The sequence below is a fragment of the Myotis daubentonii genome, chromosome 17 (genome assembly GCF_963259705.1).
Source record: "Myotis daubentonii chromosome 17, mMyoDau2.1, whole genome shotgun sequence".
Classification (NCBI taxonomy): Eukaryota; Metazoa; Chordata; class Mammalia; order Chiroptera; family Vespertilionidae; genus Myotis; species Myotis daubentonii.
The window spans coordinates 42,597,925-42,610,335 of NC_081856.1; the positions used below are offsets into that span (position 1 = coordinate 42,597,925).

The 12,411-nt window shown below is 40.0% G+C and overlaps 1 long non-coding RNA gene across 1 annotated transcript; it reads left to right on the top strand.

Annotated features, from left to right (window-relative positions):
* Window positions 1–234: 234 nt before the first annotated feature.
* LOC132219673 (uncharacterized) lies at window positions 235–10,613 on the top strand. Its single transcript, XR_009449563.1, has 3 exons — window positions 235–375; window positions 833–861; window positions 10,558–10,613. It is a non-coding gene; the product is annotated as an uncharacterized LOC132219673 (long non-coding RNA).
* The last annotated feature ends 1,798 nt before the right edge of the window (window positions 10,614–12,411 follow it).

Genomic DNA, 12,411 nt, shown 5'->3' on the forward strand with positions numbered 1-12,411 from the left:
ACGACGCGCGTCTCCAGGGCCCAGGGCGGAGGGGGGGAAGGGCGCCCGGGTGGGTTCGGGGCGCGCGTGGACCCCGTCTCTCGGCGGCGGCCTGGGGCCCCCGCCAGTCTGGCCCCCGTCCTGGCCTCGGGCGCCGCGCCCTGGCCCCGGGCCGCCCGCCGCCCGCATTGTCTAAGCTCCATAGCAACTCGGGCGAGGCGGGGCCGCACCGCACCGCACCGCACCGGCCGGGCCGCGCGCTCCGCGTCGGCTGCGCTCCCGGGACGGACCGGCCGGCGCGGTGGGCGCTGGGCCCGACGCCGACGGGGCCCTGACGGCCCGGCGGACGCGCGGAGCGCAAGGGCGGCGGCATGCCCGAGCGGCGGCTCACCGCGGGTAGGTGGCGGCCCGCGGGCCGGGGCGGACGGGCGCCCGGACCCGGACCTGCCGCCTGTGTTACCGTCCCCGCCCCGCGTCCCCGCTCCCAAACCTCGGAAAACGCGCCCCCCCCCCCCCCATTTCCCCGGAGCGTTTTGTTACCATGTTCACCACCTCTTCCCCCGTGGACCCTGCCCCGATGGCACCAGGTTATTTTAATTGGCTTAATTACCTGCTGTGCAGCTGGACTCATCACAGGGAACCCGTGACCCGCTGGTTCCAGAGGCCTCTCCCCCCATTTTAACCTCGAATGCCAGCGTGAGGTCCAGTCCATGCGCGGAAAGGGCCCCAGGGCTCCCAGTTCGCCGACGAGGGCACCCAGTTCACTGAACTTGCCCGTGTGTGCGGGAGGGCGAGGTGCTTTCACAGGAAATGAGATCTGAGTGAGATAATGTAATGTTTTATCTTGTTTCAGAGCCACCAACTCTGACAGAAGCAGACTTTGTAAGTACAATTTAGAGGGCTGCTATTTTTCCTCTGGCTTTTATTTTTCAATAGCAAATGTAGAAAAAAAGCTGTATGTTTTCTTCTTTTTGCCAAATGAGTGTGATAGAAGCGTTGGCTTAGTAACAGTGGTGCCGACGGAGTACAAGACCCTTTGACAGGTGCATTTTTAAGAAGGGGCTCCTTGATCTTTGTAGAGGATGCTATTCGCTGTTAAAGTTTGTTTACATAAATGGCCTCATTTAATTCCTTTAAACTCTTTAATGAAACGCTACGAGAGGAAGGTTTTAGATCCATGGTTTTATCGTGATGAGGCTATGCAGTTCCTGGTTGTAGTAAACATCCCTTGATGGTGTTGATTGAAAATAAGTGGCCAGCTTATAGTTACGGCTCCTTTAAAAATGTACTAAATGTTTTCACGTCAGACTTCTGGAGAGCTGAGTAAGGATGAGTACTTTGCCATATGCATCATGTATATTGTCCTTCAGGCGAGTACTGTATTTAGGATGGGTTTTATTGTGTTTCTTACTGTGGACTTACTGAACTTGTCCAAGGTTAAGCAGCTAGATAGGAGGTAGCGGAGCCTAACTCCTGCTATCGTCTGAACTGGATTTCAAGAGCTATGGCGACTTCTCTGTGTTATTTGCTTATGTCCTCCAGCACTTATTTCTCTGGCTGGCCAATTATCTTATTTGCTTTTGGCTTTTTATTCAACAGACATGAGTACCTTCTAAATTCACAGTGTAGTGATCAATGCTGACGATACGTCTTGAAGAGTTCACAGTCTAGCAGGGGCTCTGAGAGGAGAGGGTTAGGGCTGTGCCTGCTAGCACCTTCCACGTTCACCCTCTCAGGGCTTTGGCCCACTACCCGGAGAGAGGCCAAGGGAGAGAGGCACACAGAGGACGTCACAACTCCTCCGTCTTCCCATTGCCTTGGTATAGCTGTGTAGCGGCAAATTTCTTTTTTAAAAAAAATATATTTTATTGATTTTTTACAGAGAAGAAGGGAGAGAGATAGAGAGTTAGAAACATCAATGAGAGAAATCGATCAGCTGCCTCCTGCACGCCCCCCACGGGGGATGTGCCTGCAACCAAGGTACATGCCCTTGACTGGAATCGAACCTGGGACCCTTCAGTCCGCAGGCTGACGCTCTATCCATTGAGCCAAACCGGTTCGGCAGCGGCAAGTTTCTTTAAGCGGCTTCCTGAACTGTTCTTCATTCCAGCCAGAGGTCAGCATGTCTGGGGCCAGCTAATCTTTCCCGTGCAACTCCAGCATCCGTGCTCCGAAAAGCCCTCCGCAACATCACACTTAACCTCGGAGCAGTCTGCTGATCTCTTCAGGGCTTTGTAACTGTCGAAGCCTCTATCAGCCGCTCCTCGTTCTCTTGGTTCCTTTGATGCCACTGTCTCCCAGTTCTTCCGTCTCTCATTTTACGTCCCCCCTTCTGGCTCCTTTTTTTCTTTGCTGGTGAAGGTGTTGCCCTTCGTCAGGATTCTGTTCTACAGGCTTTCTCTCGGGGAGCTCCTCTGCTGCTGGTTTCAGCTACCCTTCTTTCACAGGGCTGCCACACTTACTATGTACCGGTTAATAATGCGGATGTTTTTCAGTAGATGGAGTTACACATATGTTGATATATATGCGATTTGATATGTATGTTCTTTTGTTGTATTGACAACAAGCTTCAAAACTTCATGTGTCAAATTTTCTGAAGATGTTAACATCATAGATCTTTTTACACTTAAAAATGTCGAATTTCGTGCCAATAATAGCATTTGTGGGAAGCTTTAATTCATTTATTTTGAAGAAAAGTGTTTCTGAAAGTTATCGTATACTTCGGGAAGCCTATGGTGAACATGCTCCATCTCAAGATACTGTGAACGCTGGTTTCAACGCTTTAAAAGTGATGATTTCGATGTGAAAGACAAAGAACATCCAGGTCAACCGAAAAAATTTGAAGACTAACAATTACAAGCATTATTGGACGAAGATGCGTGTCAAACTCAAAAACAACTTGCGGAAAGATTAAACCTTGATCAGCAAACAATTTCTGATCATTTATAAGCAATGGGAAAGATTTGAAAGGAAGGAAAATGGGTGCCACATCAACTGTACGAAGGACAAATGGAAAACTAAAACGTCATCAGTAAAATGTTGCTTCAGTGGCACTTAAAAAAGTCTTTTTTGCATTGAATTGTGACTGGCGATGAAAAGTGGATTTATTTTGAGAATCCCAAATGCACAAAATAATGGGTTGATCCAGGTCAACCATCAACATCGACTGCAAGGCCAAATCGCTTCAGAAAGAAGACAATGCTCTGTTTTTGGTGGGATCGGGAAGGTGTGTTGTATTATGAGCTTCTAAAACCAGGTGAAACCGTTAATACTGATCACTACTGACAACAAATAATCAATTTGAACCACGCTTTGATCATAAAACGACCAGAATTTGCCAGAAGACATGGCAAAGTAATTTTGCTTCATGATTGCACACCATCACACACTTCAAAACCAGTTAAAGACACGTTAAAAGATCTTGCCTGGGCAGTATTAACCCCCCTGCTGTATTCACCAGACCTTGCTCCTTCAGATTACCACTTGTTCCGATCGATGGCACACGCACTTTCTGAGCAGCACTTCAAAACGTACGAAGACGTGGAAAATTGGTTCTCAATGGTTTGCCTCAAAACAAGAAAAGTTCTATTGGGACGATATCTACAAATTACCTGAAAGATTTGGGAAATATGTAGATAGCGATGGACATTACTTTGAATAAAGCACTTTTGATGTTTCTCTTGAAATTACCATGTTTTCTTTGATTACAAAATCTTCATTATTAACTGGTACACCTATACAGGCCTCTGGCCCAGACAGCTCTTCTGTCAAAACTCTATATGCATTGGGTAATAGGGAGCCTTCATCATTTGGATGTCCCTGCATCACCTCAACAGTCTAAACTCTCTCCCTAAGAGAATTATCAAAAACCAATAAAATCCAAAGTCACCTAAGCCGGAGCCTTTTTTCCTTTCCTTCACCTCCCTCCTGCCAATTCCTTTCATAGCCAGATCTTTTCCCCCATCCTCACAGCTACTGTCTTATTTCAGGCCCTCCTGGACTTCAGCAATACTGGGCATGGACTTTGGCAATACTCCTAGCTGATACCACTGCCTTCAAAATTCCTTCTGCCAACTCCAGTTTTTCTTTGTCTAAAGCATAAAGTGCAAACCTCTGTGCATCAGCTATGCCGGGTGAGATTGCTTTGCAGTCTAACTTTAGATTTTCCTTCTCATGTCACTCTTACCCTGGCTTCCAGATTGCTACTAACTCTTTAAAAAATTATCATGTTACTCGACTACTCACGTCTTTTCGTAATCCTACTATTTATTGAATGTTGACTAGATGCTAGTATTTAATCTCAAAGCAACTCTGAGGCCACACATCTAGTACCTGGCAGAGCCAGAATGACAAAAGCCTCCCTTCCGTATTCAAGCTTTTCTAGAACGCTTCAACCTTCTTTAACCTCACCTCCCAATTCTTTCTATATGATAAAGACAATGTTCATACTGTGTTTGGTTTATAAAGTACTTCCACATGCTTCTGCCCCAGCCAAACTGCCCTGCTAGCCTCTTTGCCTTTGCTGTCAAGTTTCGTCTCAGTTGCCCTCCCTCATCTATTTCACAATTTTGCACATTCTTCACCACCCAGCTCATTTCCTCCATGAAACCTTTCCAACCTAAACTTGTCCAGACTGCCTTTGAGCTCTGGGCAGCTTTCAGTTGAGACCAGTTTGTGACTAGATCCTCAAATTCATAATGTCACCAAGTATTATCTGTCGATTAAATAATTCATATGTTTTGCATATATATTTCCCTCTGTTTTTCAGAAGTTTAAAAATATTTTTTCTCATTAATATTCTTAGAAAAAAGTATGTGGCAGAGATCTCTTGTTCCCCCAAATCCAGTCTACCCTTTTCCATAATATGTACTAGACATAAAGTCTACATTGTCTAGCTTCCCTTGCAGCTAAATGTGGTCATGTAAGGATGCATGGCCGATCCAAAATCATAAAGATTTATCCTTATGTTTTCTTCTAAGTATTTTATAGTTTTAGCTCTTACATGGATCTTTGATCCATTTTGAGTTAATTTTTGTAGATAGTATAAGATAAGGACCCAACTTCATTCTTTTATATGTGGATAGCCAGTTTTTCCTAGTATCATTTGTTGAAAAGAGTATTCTTTTCCACTAAATTGGCTTGGCGCTCTTGTTGAAAATCATTTGATTGTATATGAGAAGATTTATTTCTGTACTCTCTGTTCTATTCCAATGGTCTGTATATCCATCTTTATGGCAGCACCACACTGTTTTGATTACTGTAGTAAGTTTTGAAATCAGATTATGTGAGTCCTTCAACTTTATGCTTTTTCAAGATTGTTTTGGCTATTCAAGGTCCCTTGAATATGAAATTTAGGTGTTTTTGTTCTATTTCTTTGAAAAATAAAATATAATTGAAATTTTGATGGAGATTGCATTATATCTATAGATTGATTGCTTTGGGTAGTAACGTCATTTTAACAATCCATGAACATGGTATGTCTTTCTATTTATTTATGTCTACTCTAATTTCTTTCAGCAATGTTATATAGTTTTCAGTATATAAGTCTTTGCCTCCTTGGTTAAATAATTCTTTTTGATTCTATTGCAAATGGAATTATTTCCTTAATTTTACCTAGGGGGTACATAGTAAGTGATTAAAAACAGATGTTTATTATTATTATTGATGTTTTAGTTTTTATTTCTAAATGAACACAATTCTAAATGAAATGTAAATTTCTCTTTGTCTTATAGTTAACTGTGTGTCTGTGGCTCCTCTATCTCCATAGACACTGTAAATTCCCAGACAAAGAAGGCTAGGACCTATTGGGTGATCCTGGAAAGGCACTGCTGTTTGCTTTTGTGTAATGCTGCAGTTGAAGGAAACTACACCATACATGAGACAAGGACTTTCGTTGTTATTGTTAATATTTTAAATCTATACAAGGTTGCTCCTGTGACTTCTACAGTTATCTTCTTAGAGCCATACATAAATATATAACTTTTTAATATCAGATTTTATGTTTGAAATGACTTTATACAATTCCTAATCAAGATTTTTAAATTGTGATCCTTATAAAATCCTTGAATAGTCTCTATTGATGAGAAACTATCACCTAATAGGTATTAACATTTTTTGGACTATTTCTTACTGCCATTTAAATTTCTAAGAGTTAACATTTAACAGTTCTTTCTTTTTTCATGACAAATATGTTAAAATTTCTAAGGATTAAACAGGTAGAATTAGAAATCAATAAAAATTTTTATATAAAAATATTTCAAAATAATGACCAAACTCTTATTGCAATATATACATACATCTTTTTGAGCAATGACCTTGTGACTAGCTTGTTTACCACTATAAGGATCCATCAGTTGCCAGCAGACAGAAATATGTGATATATGTGAATGCAGTGATTTGGGGCCATCATCTTAGCCTTCCAGGACCTCCCGTCCCCCTTCCCTCCAAGCTGTCAGCACCTTTGGCTGTGTACTGTCTTCTTGGACACCTCGGATGGAGACTCCTCCAGCAGTTTCATGGGGCAGTGGTATGTTCTGTAGCTAGCCAATAAATCCCTATCCAGGGGCTTGAGCAACTCCCTGGCTATGTTCAGTGTCTGACAGAGGAGCAGTGGGTGTGGGAGGAGGCTCATAAATCACCATCTCTAGGGGAGGGAATTGGACTCAGGAGTCCCAAACAAGGTTGCCCAGAGATCACCATCCTGGGAGCTCCAGTCATCTGTGCTGTGCTTGTTGCCTTGAGGACTGAAGAGGTCCACTTCTACTTGACCCATTGGAGTCCAGTGTCTGCCTCCCACTATGTGTCATTGTACCTACACCTGGTGGGAAGCTCTGGACTGGTGATTGGTTTATTTAGGAAAGAGAAGCAAATTTTAATATATTTTAGGAAGAAGTCAAAATAGGTATAAGTTTGGAAATATGGTCTATCCTAGCCCCTGATTGATGATAGGGTTCCCAATCTAAAATGTGACAGTTTAGGATTCGACCTTGGAAATTAGATAAATGGCTTTGGTTTAGCATGAAAGGAAGTTGGAAGCCTGGGTTGTTTTTCTATTTTTGCCATTAGCTAACTGTGACCACCTTTACTTGTTTTGCTTTCATGGGATTTGAAATTATTTAAAATGCACTTCAAGTGTAATTTTTCCCATTTGCTGATTCCTCCTACTAGATAATACCCTTTTCTCTGTTGGGAGAAATGGTTTATAGTGTACTTTTCTTATGGCGTTTATTATATTCTTTCTTGGACTATGGTTTTTTGTATGAATTTATTTTTTGTCCTCTTTCCTGTTTATATAGTTTTTAAAAAAATGTATATCTTTTTTTTTTTTTTACAGTTGTGAAGTGATTGTAGTTGATCTGGTTTGAAGGTGCAGAAAAATAACTTTTTAAGGAAAAAAATTACCTACCATAATTAGCAAACACATATAAGCTATTTTGCTTAACCCTCTTTCAGGAAGAACTTTGAGAATAAAGTTTAATTTGGACTAAAAACAGAAAAGGCACACCTGTAATACATGAAAAAACAGGTTGCATTCAATTCTGTGTATTCAGTTCTGAAGAAATGTTTCCACCTTCCATTGGATCATTGAGCAGAGAATCTGGGTTGTAAATTTGGCAGTCAGGTTCATGGAATGGCGTAATGGAGGAATTGATTGTAACTCAATTTTCTTCCTGATTGTGTCATTAACCATCACCAGTTGGTTATTTGAAACATATTAAACCTGAATATAGAGACTTAGTTCATTTTAATATGACCATGTGACTGGATTGTGGAAACTTACTGAGAGTAACTGAGCTACTTCTTCAGATCAAGGCATTTAATTTTTTTTTTTTTTAATTAAAGCGTTTGAGAACAAAGACTTTATCAGATCCTCATTGCTTCACAAGAGCCTTTGTTACTAATGTGACAAGATCCCGGGACACTCTGAATTAGTAGAACTGCAATGGGAAACTATGCTCATTTGTTTAGCGACGTGCAGACCTGCCCATCAGAGAGGGACAGGAGGACTGAGCAGAGGGCACTGGTAGACTACACTTCCTTCCATTGCACCTTCCCTGACACCAGCAGAAGCACTGATGGTGAATACTGGTGGAAACTGAGAGACAATTTCAGAAAAGAAATACAGATTTTGATGTATTTGAATGATACTTTGACATTTCCATGGTTGTGAGTGCAAACCTGAGGATGTGACTGAAGGCCCAGGAAGTGCTCCCGCAGTGTGGCTCGGTTTCCAGGGAGACCTGTGGGAACTGGAAGCAAACTGCTCCCGGAGGGGTTAGTTAGGGCAGTGCCAAGTAGTGCATGAGGTGCAGACTGGTACCACTGGAGACTTATCAGTTCCTGTCGAGATGAGTTCAGAAATGGAGAGGAAACAGAAATTTTATGGTAATTTGACAGAGTATGTTTGTATCTATTGAATTTAATTTTTAAAAATGGTCTTGTATTATGTATATATTTTATTTCATCTTCTAGTAAGTCATTCTTAACTGCAGTTTACAAAAGTTATCTGAAATAGATTAGCAAAAGAACAAAACAAAACAGGTACTTCATCACAGATAGTTTGCAAAGCATTGAGCGTCTCTTAGAAGTGTGAGTCATCTGGAAATGAATATATGAATCTGAGGATTATCTAGAAATTGTTGGCCGTGTGGCTGGCCACATTCTAGGCAATAATAAGGCTTATCTGACTCTATGAAATACACATTCTGTTTTATAGCTAAAAATTAAAAATGTCTATTTTAGAAAAAACTAACAAGGGACTGACTGCACTCCACTACTATTGCAGTGAAAAATACTCTTCCGTCTGCAGGTTTGTGGGCATGAGCCTGGAGTGCAAACTGGCCGCCCTGATTGTGGCACAGTGCTTTCTACCTGAGAGAGATAAAAACATTTTTATTTTTATTTTTTTTATCATACTTAATAATGATATTTATTGATAAAATTAAATTCCTTACAATTTACCTTACAATATCCATAAAATTAAATCATGACAATGACTGACAAACACTAATGTGAACAATGGCCTTGCATCTCCTTGGAAAGTTTGGGTAAGTCAGGTTTGTATGTTGTTGAAAAACATTTTTATTGAATTCAATTGATTTCTCCTGAGAGTTAACAGTAACTACATAGTTCACTAAATAAAGTCCAGAAGATTAAAGTAATTTGGAAAGGTAAAATTTGAGAGGTTATTCATCTTATAGCTGCCACCAAATGTTATCTTCCTTGTTCTGCTTTATTAGATCTTTGCCAAACAGAACCCTGAGAATATATTACTAAGGTGCCATTATGGCGGTGGTAGATTTATGAGATCCTAAATTTGTTGCTGTTATTTTCATCAGTTCAGATTTTAATAAGTTCCTTGGTATAAATCCTGTAAGTGATTATAACTCCATCTCAATCCTACAATTAAAGAAATTACCCTGGAAATCTATTGTTTTAAATATTTTTACTGATTTCAGAGAGGAAGGGAGAGGGAGAGGGAGATATAAAACATCAATGATGAGAGAGAAGATTGATAGGCTACCTCCTGCACGCCCCCTACTGGGGATCGAGCCTGCAACCCAGGTATGTGCCCTTGACTGGAATCGAACCCAGGACCCTTCAGTCCATAGGCTGGTGCTCTATCCACTGAGCCAAACCATCTAGGGCTGGAAATCTATTTTTTAAAGTAGGTGTTAATATACTATCATATCTTCCTTATACTTTTACACTGTACTTCAAAACATTTTGAAAAAAATTGGTCAGTATAAAAAGAAAATAATCAGCCATATGGAAATAATAGCATTGTCATATTATTAGCATTCATGTTAGATTTGTGAAATTGAAATATAATTATGAATAACAAAATAAACACATGTACTATACAGCAGAGTATGCCATGCTGTGCTTTTGACACAATGGAAACAATTACTAATAAAATAAGGTGTTTTATTTGGAAGAGAGAATTTGCTCTTGGCAGTGGCTTTCCAATTTTGCCAACTTTAAAAGTGACTACGTTGGGGGATGAAATAGCTATGGAAAAATGTATACAATCTTTATTCTTTGAACACATACATTGTCAAAGTTTCTTCATGCAAAAGTTAAGCAGGCCCCAGATCACTGAAGTTATCTCTTTCTGAGAGGGAAGCAGTAGAATGTTTTCTTCACTTAGCTTATCACTCATTAGGCAATTTCATGTTAACCCCAAATCACTGGTTCTGTCTTTACTGCTCTGCCCTTATTTTTATTACATGTAGATTTGAGTAAGGCTGTGGGAAATTTACCATGGGTAGTATTTTGTATTTGTCGATGTTTCATTTAAGTGTGCTATGTTTTCACATGTTCTGTTTCCCAGCTGGTACATTGGCTAGTACATTGTAAGGGTCTGCTCCACTTTATTTATTTTCCAGTTTCTCCCTCAGAGGTTGTAGCACTTTGCGTAGCTTATAGTGAGGATTCAGTGTTGACTGACTGAAAAAGATGTGAAGATCTACATATAATCTATTGATAGCAGAATTCGAGAATAATATTGGCATGTTTTAAAACATCTTAGTGTAAGCACAACATTTATGTTTGTTTGTTTGTTTCTTTGTTTTGCAGGAAGATTCTTTGGCAACAGATAATTTCCTTGTGGACTACTTTAATGAATTCCTAAGCCTTCCAGTGAGTGCATTATTATTTCTATTGAATATATTATCAAAGCAAAACATTGTAATCACTGGGTTATCTTGTAAGACAGATTTATCAGGGATAATATTTTTAAATATTAAAAATATTTAAACTGTGGCTCAGTTGGTTGGAGCTTTGCCCGTGGTCCTGTGCACAGAAAGGTTGCGGGTTCCATCCCCGTCAGGGTGTTGTGGGTTTGACCCCTGGTCAGGGCACAGGGGGGCAGCCGATTGATGTCCCTTTCTCCCTCTCTCTCTTTCCTTTCCTCTCTCTAAAATCTATAAACATATCCTTAGGTAAGGATTTAAAAGTATATATATTAATTAAAGCATTTACATAGGTTTCTATCTTTTTATGGAGTTAATAATTTGGGTTTGAATCATATTTAGGAATTATTTGTATTGAAGAAAGGTAGAGTTTTTCTAATCATCAAAAGAGTTCTGTACTAAATCTGATACATTTATACTTGGCACCGTTTTATGTTTTGAACAGAGGTGATAGGGATAGAATAACAAAAAATGTAAGAAGCCCAGCCAGTATGGCTCAGTGGTTGAGCATTGACCCATGAACTGGGAGGTCACAGTTCTGTTCCCAGTCAGGGCACATGTTTGGGTTGCAGACTTGATCCCCAGTGTGAGGTATGCAGGAGGCAGCCGATCAATGATGTTTCTATCTCTCTCTCTCTCTCTCTCCCTTCATCTCTGAAATCAATATGAAATCAAATATATACTCATATATATATATGAATCCTATGAAAAGAGTAGTGGGGAAGGATAATGGACTCAGCCAGGAGGGGTGAAGGGCTCCATTATTTATCAGGTTTGTGATCTTACCTCTCAAGAAGGTCACACTTTAAATAATTATTTTCAAGACAACAATTATATCTCAATAAAGCTGTTTAAAACTAAAAAAAAAAAAAATCTCTGTATTGGGTCTGATTTCAGTTTCTCAAGATTTACATTTCATTGTCTCAAGATTTATGATTATCTTGATTTTCACTTGCTTCAGAAAATAAATTCCCCTGCCTACCTTCCTTTTTAAAAAAGTCTAACTTTAAAAATGTCAGAAGCAATATAACAGTAGTGTAGAAAATTTACCTAAAACGTGAGAAAGAAAATCATCCATAGTCCTGCCATCCAGTTAGAATACATGTTATCATTTTTTGTATGTTTTCTTTCAGGCTTTATGTGAAATCACAGAATGATTTCTGTTGAACTCTGTGCATTCATGGTTTTCATCCCACTCCAACTGATACCTTTATCTTTAGCTTTCATATATTTCATGCAGCCCACCTGGACTGCTTTTGCTTTCCCTCCCTCTTTGCAACTACATTTGGTACCACACAGTCTTCCTATTAACTCCCCATGCTTCACAACACAAGATGCGAGAAGGGGAAATGTCACAGGTTTCCAAAAGGAACTGAGGAAGAGAAGGAATGATGGATTCTAAACCAAGTTCCTGGCAAGATTCTCGAACAGATTAGTAATGTTTGGTTTATCAGTGCTTAGCTAACAATTAGAAGCTAGCATGGGTTTACTGAAAATAAATATGCCAAACTAATTTCTTTTGGGGGGTATAGTTATGGATAGGTATGTTAGGGCACCATAAATGTAGTGTATTATGATTTCATTAAATAATAATAATAATAATTGAATCATGTTACCTCTGGCTCAAAACTCTGTTTAGTGTCTTCTCATTACACTAAGAATGAAATCCAAAATCCTGTATGATCTGGCTATTGGCATCTCTTGAACTTTATTTCCTACTCGTTTCCTCCTTGATAGT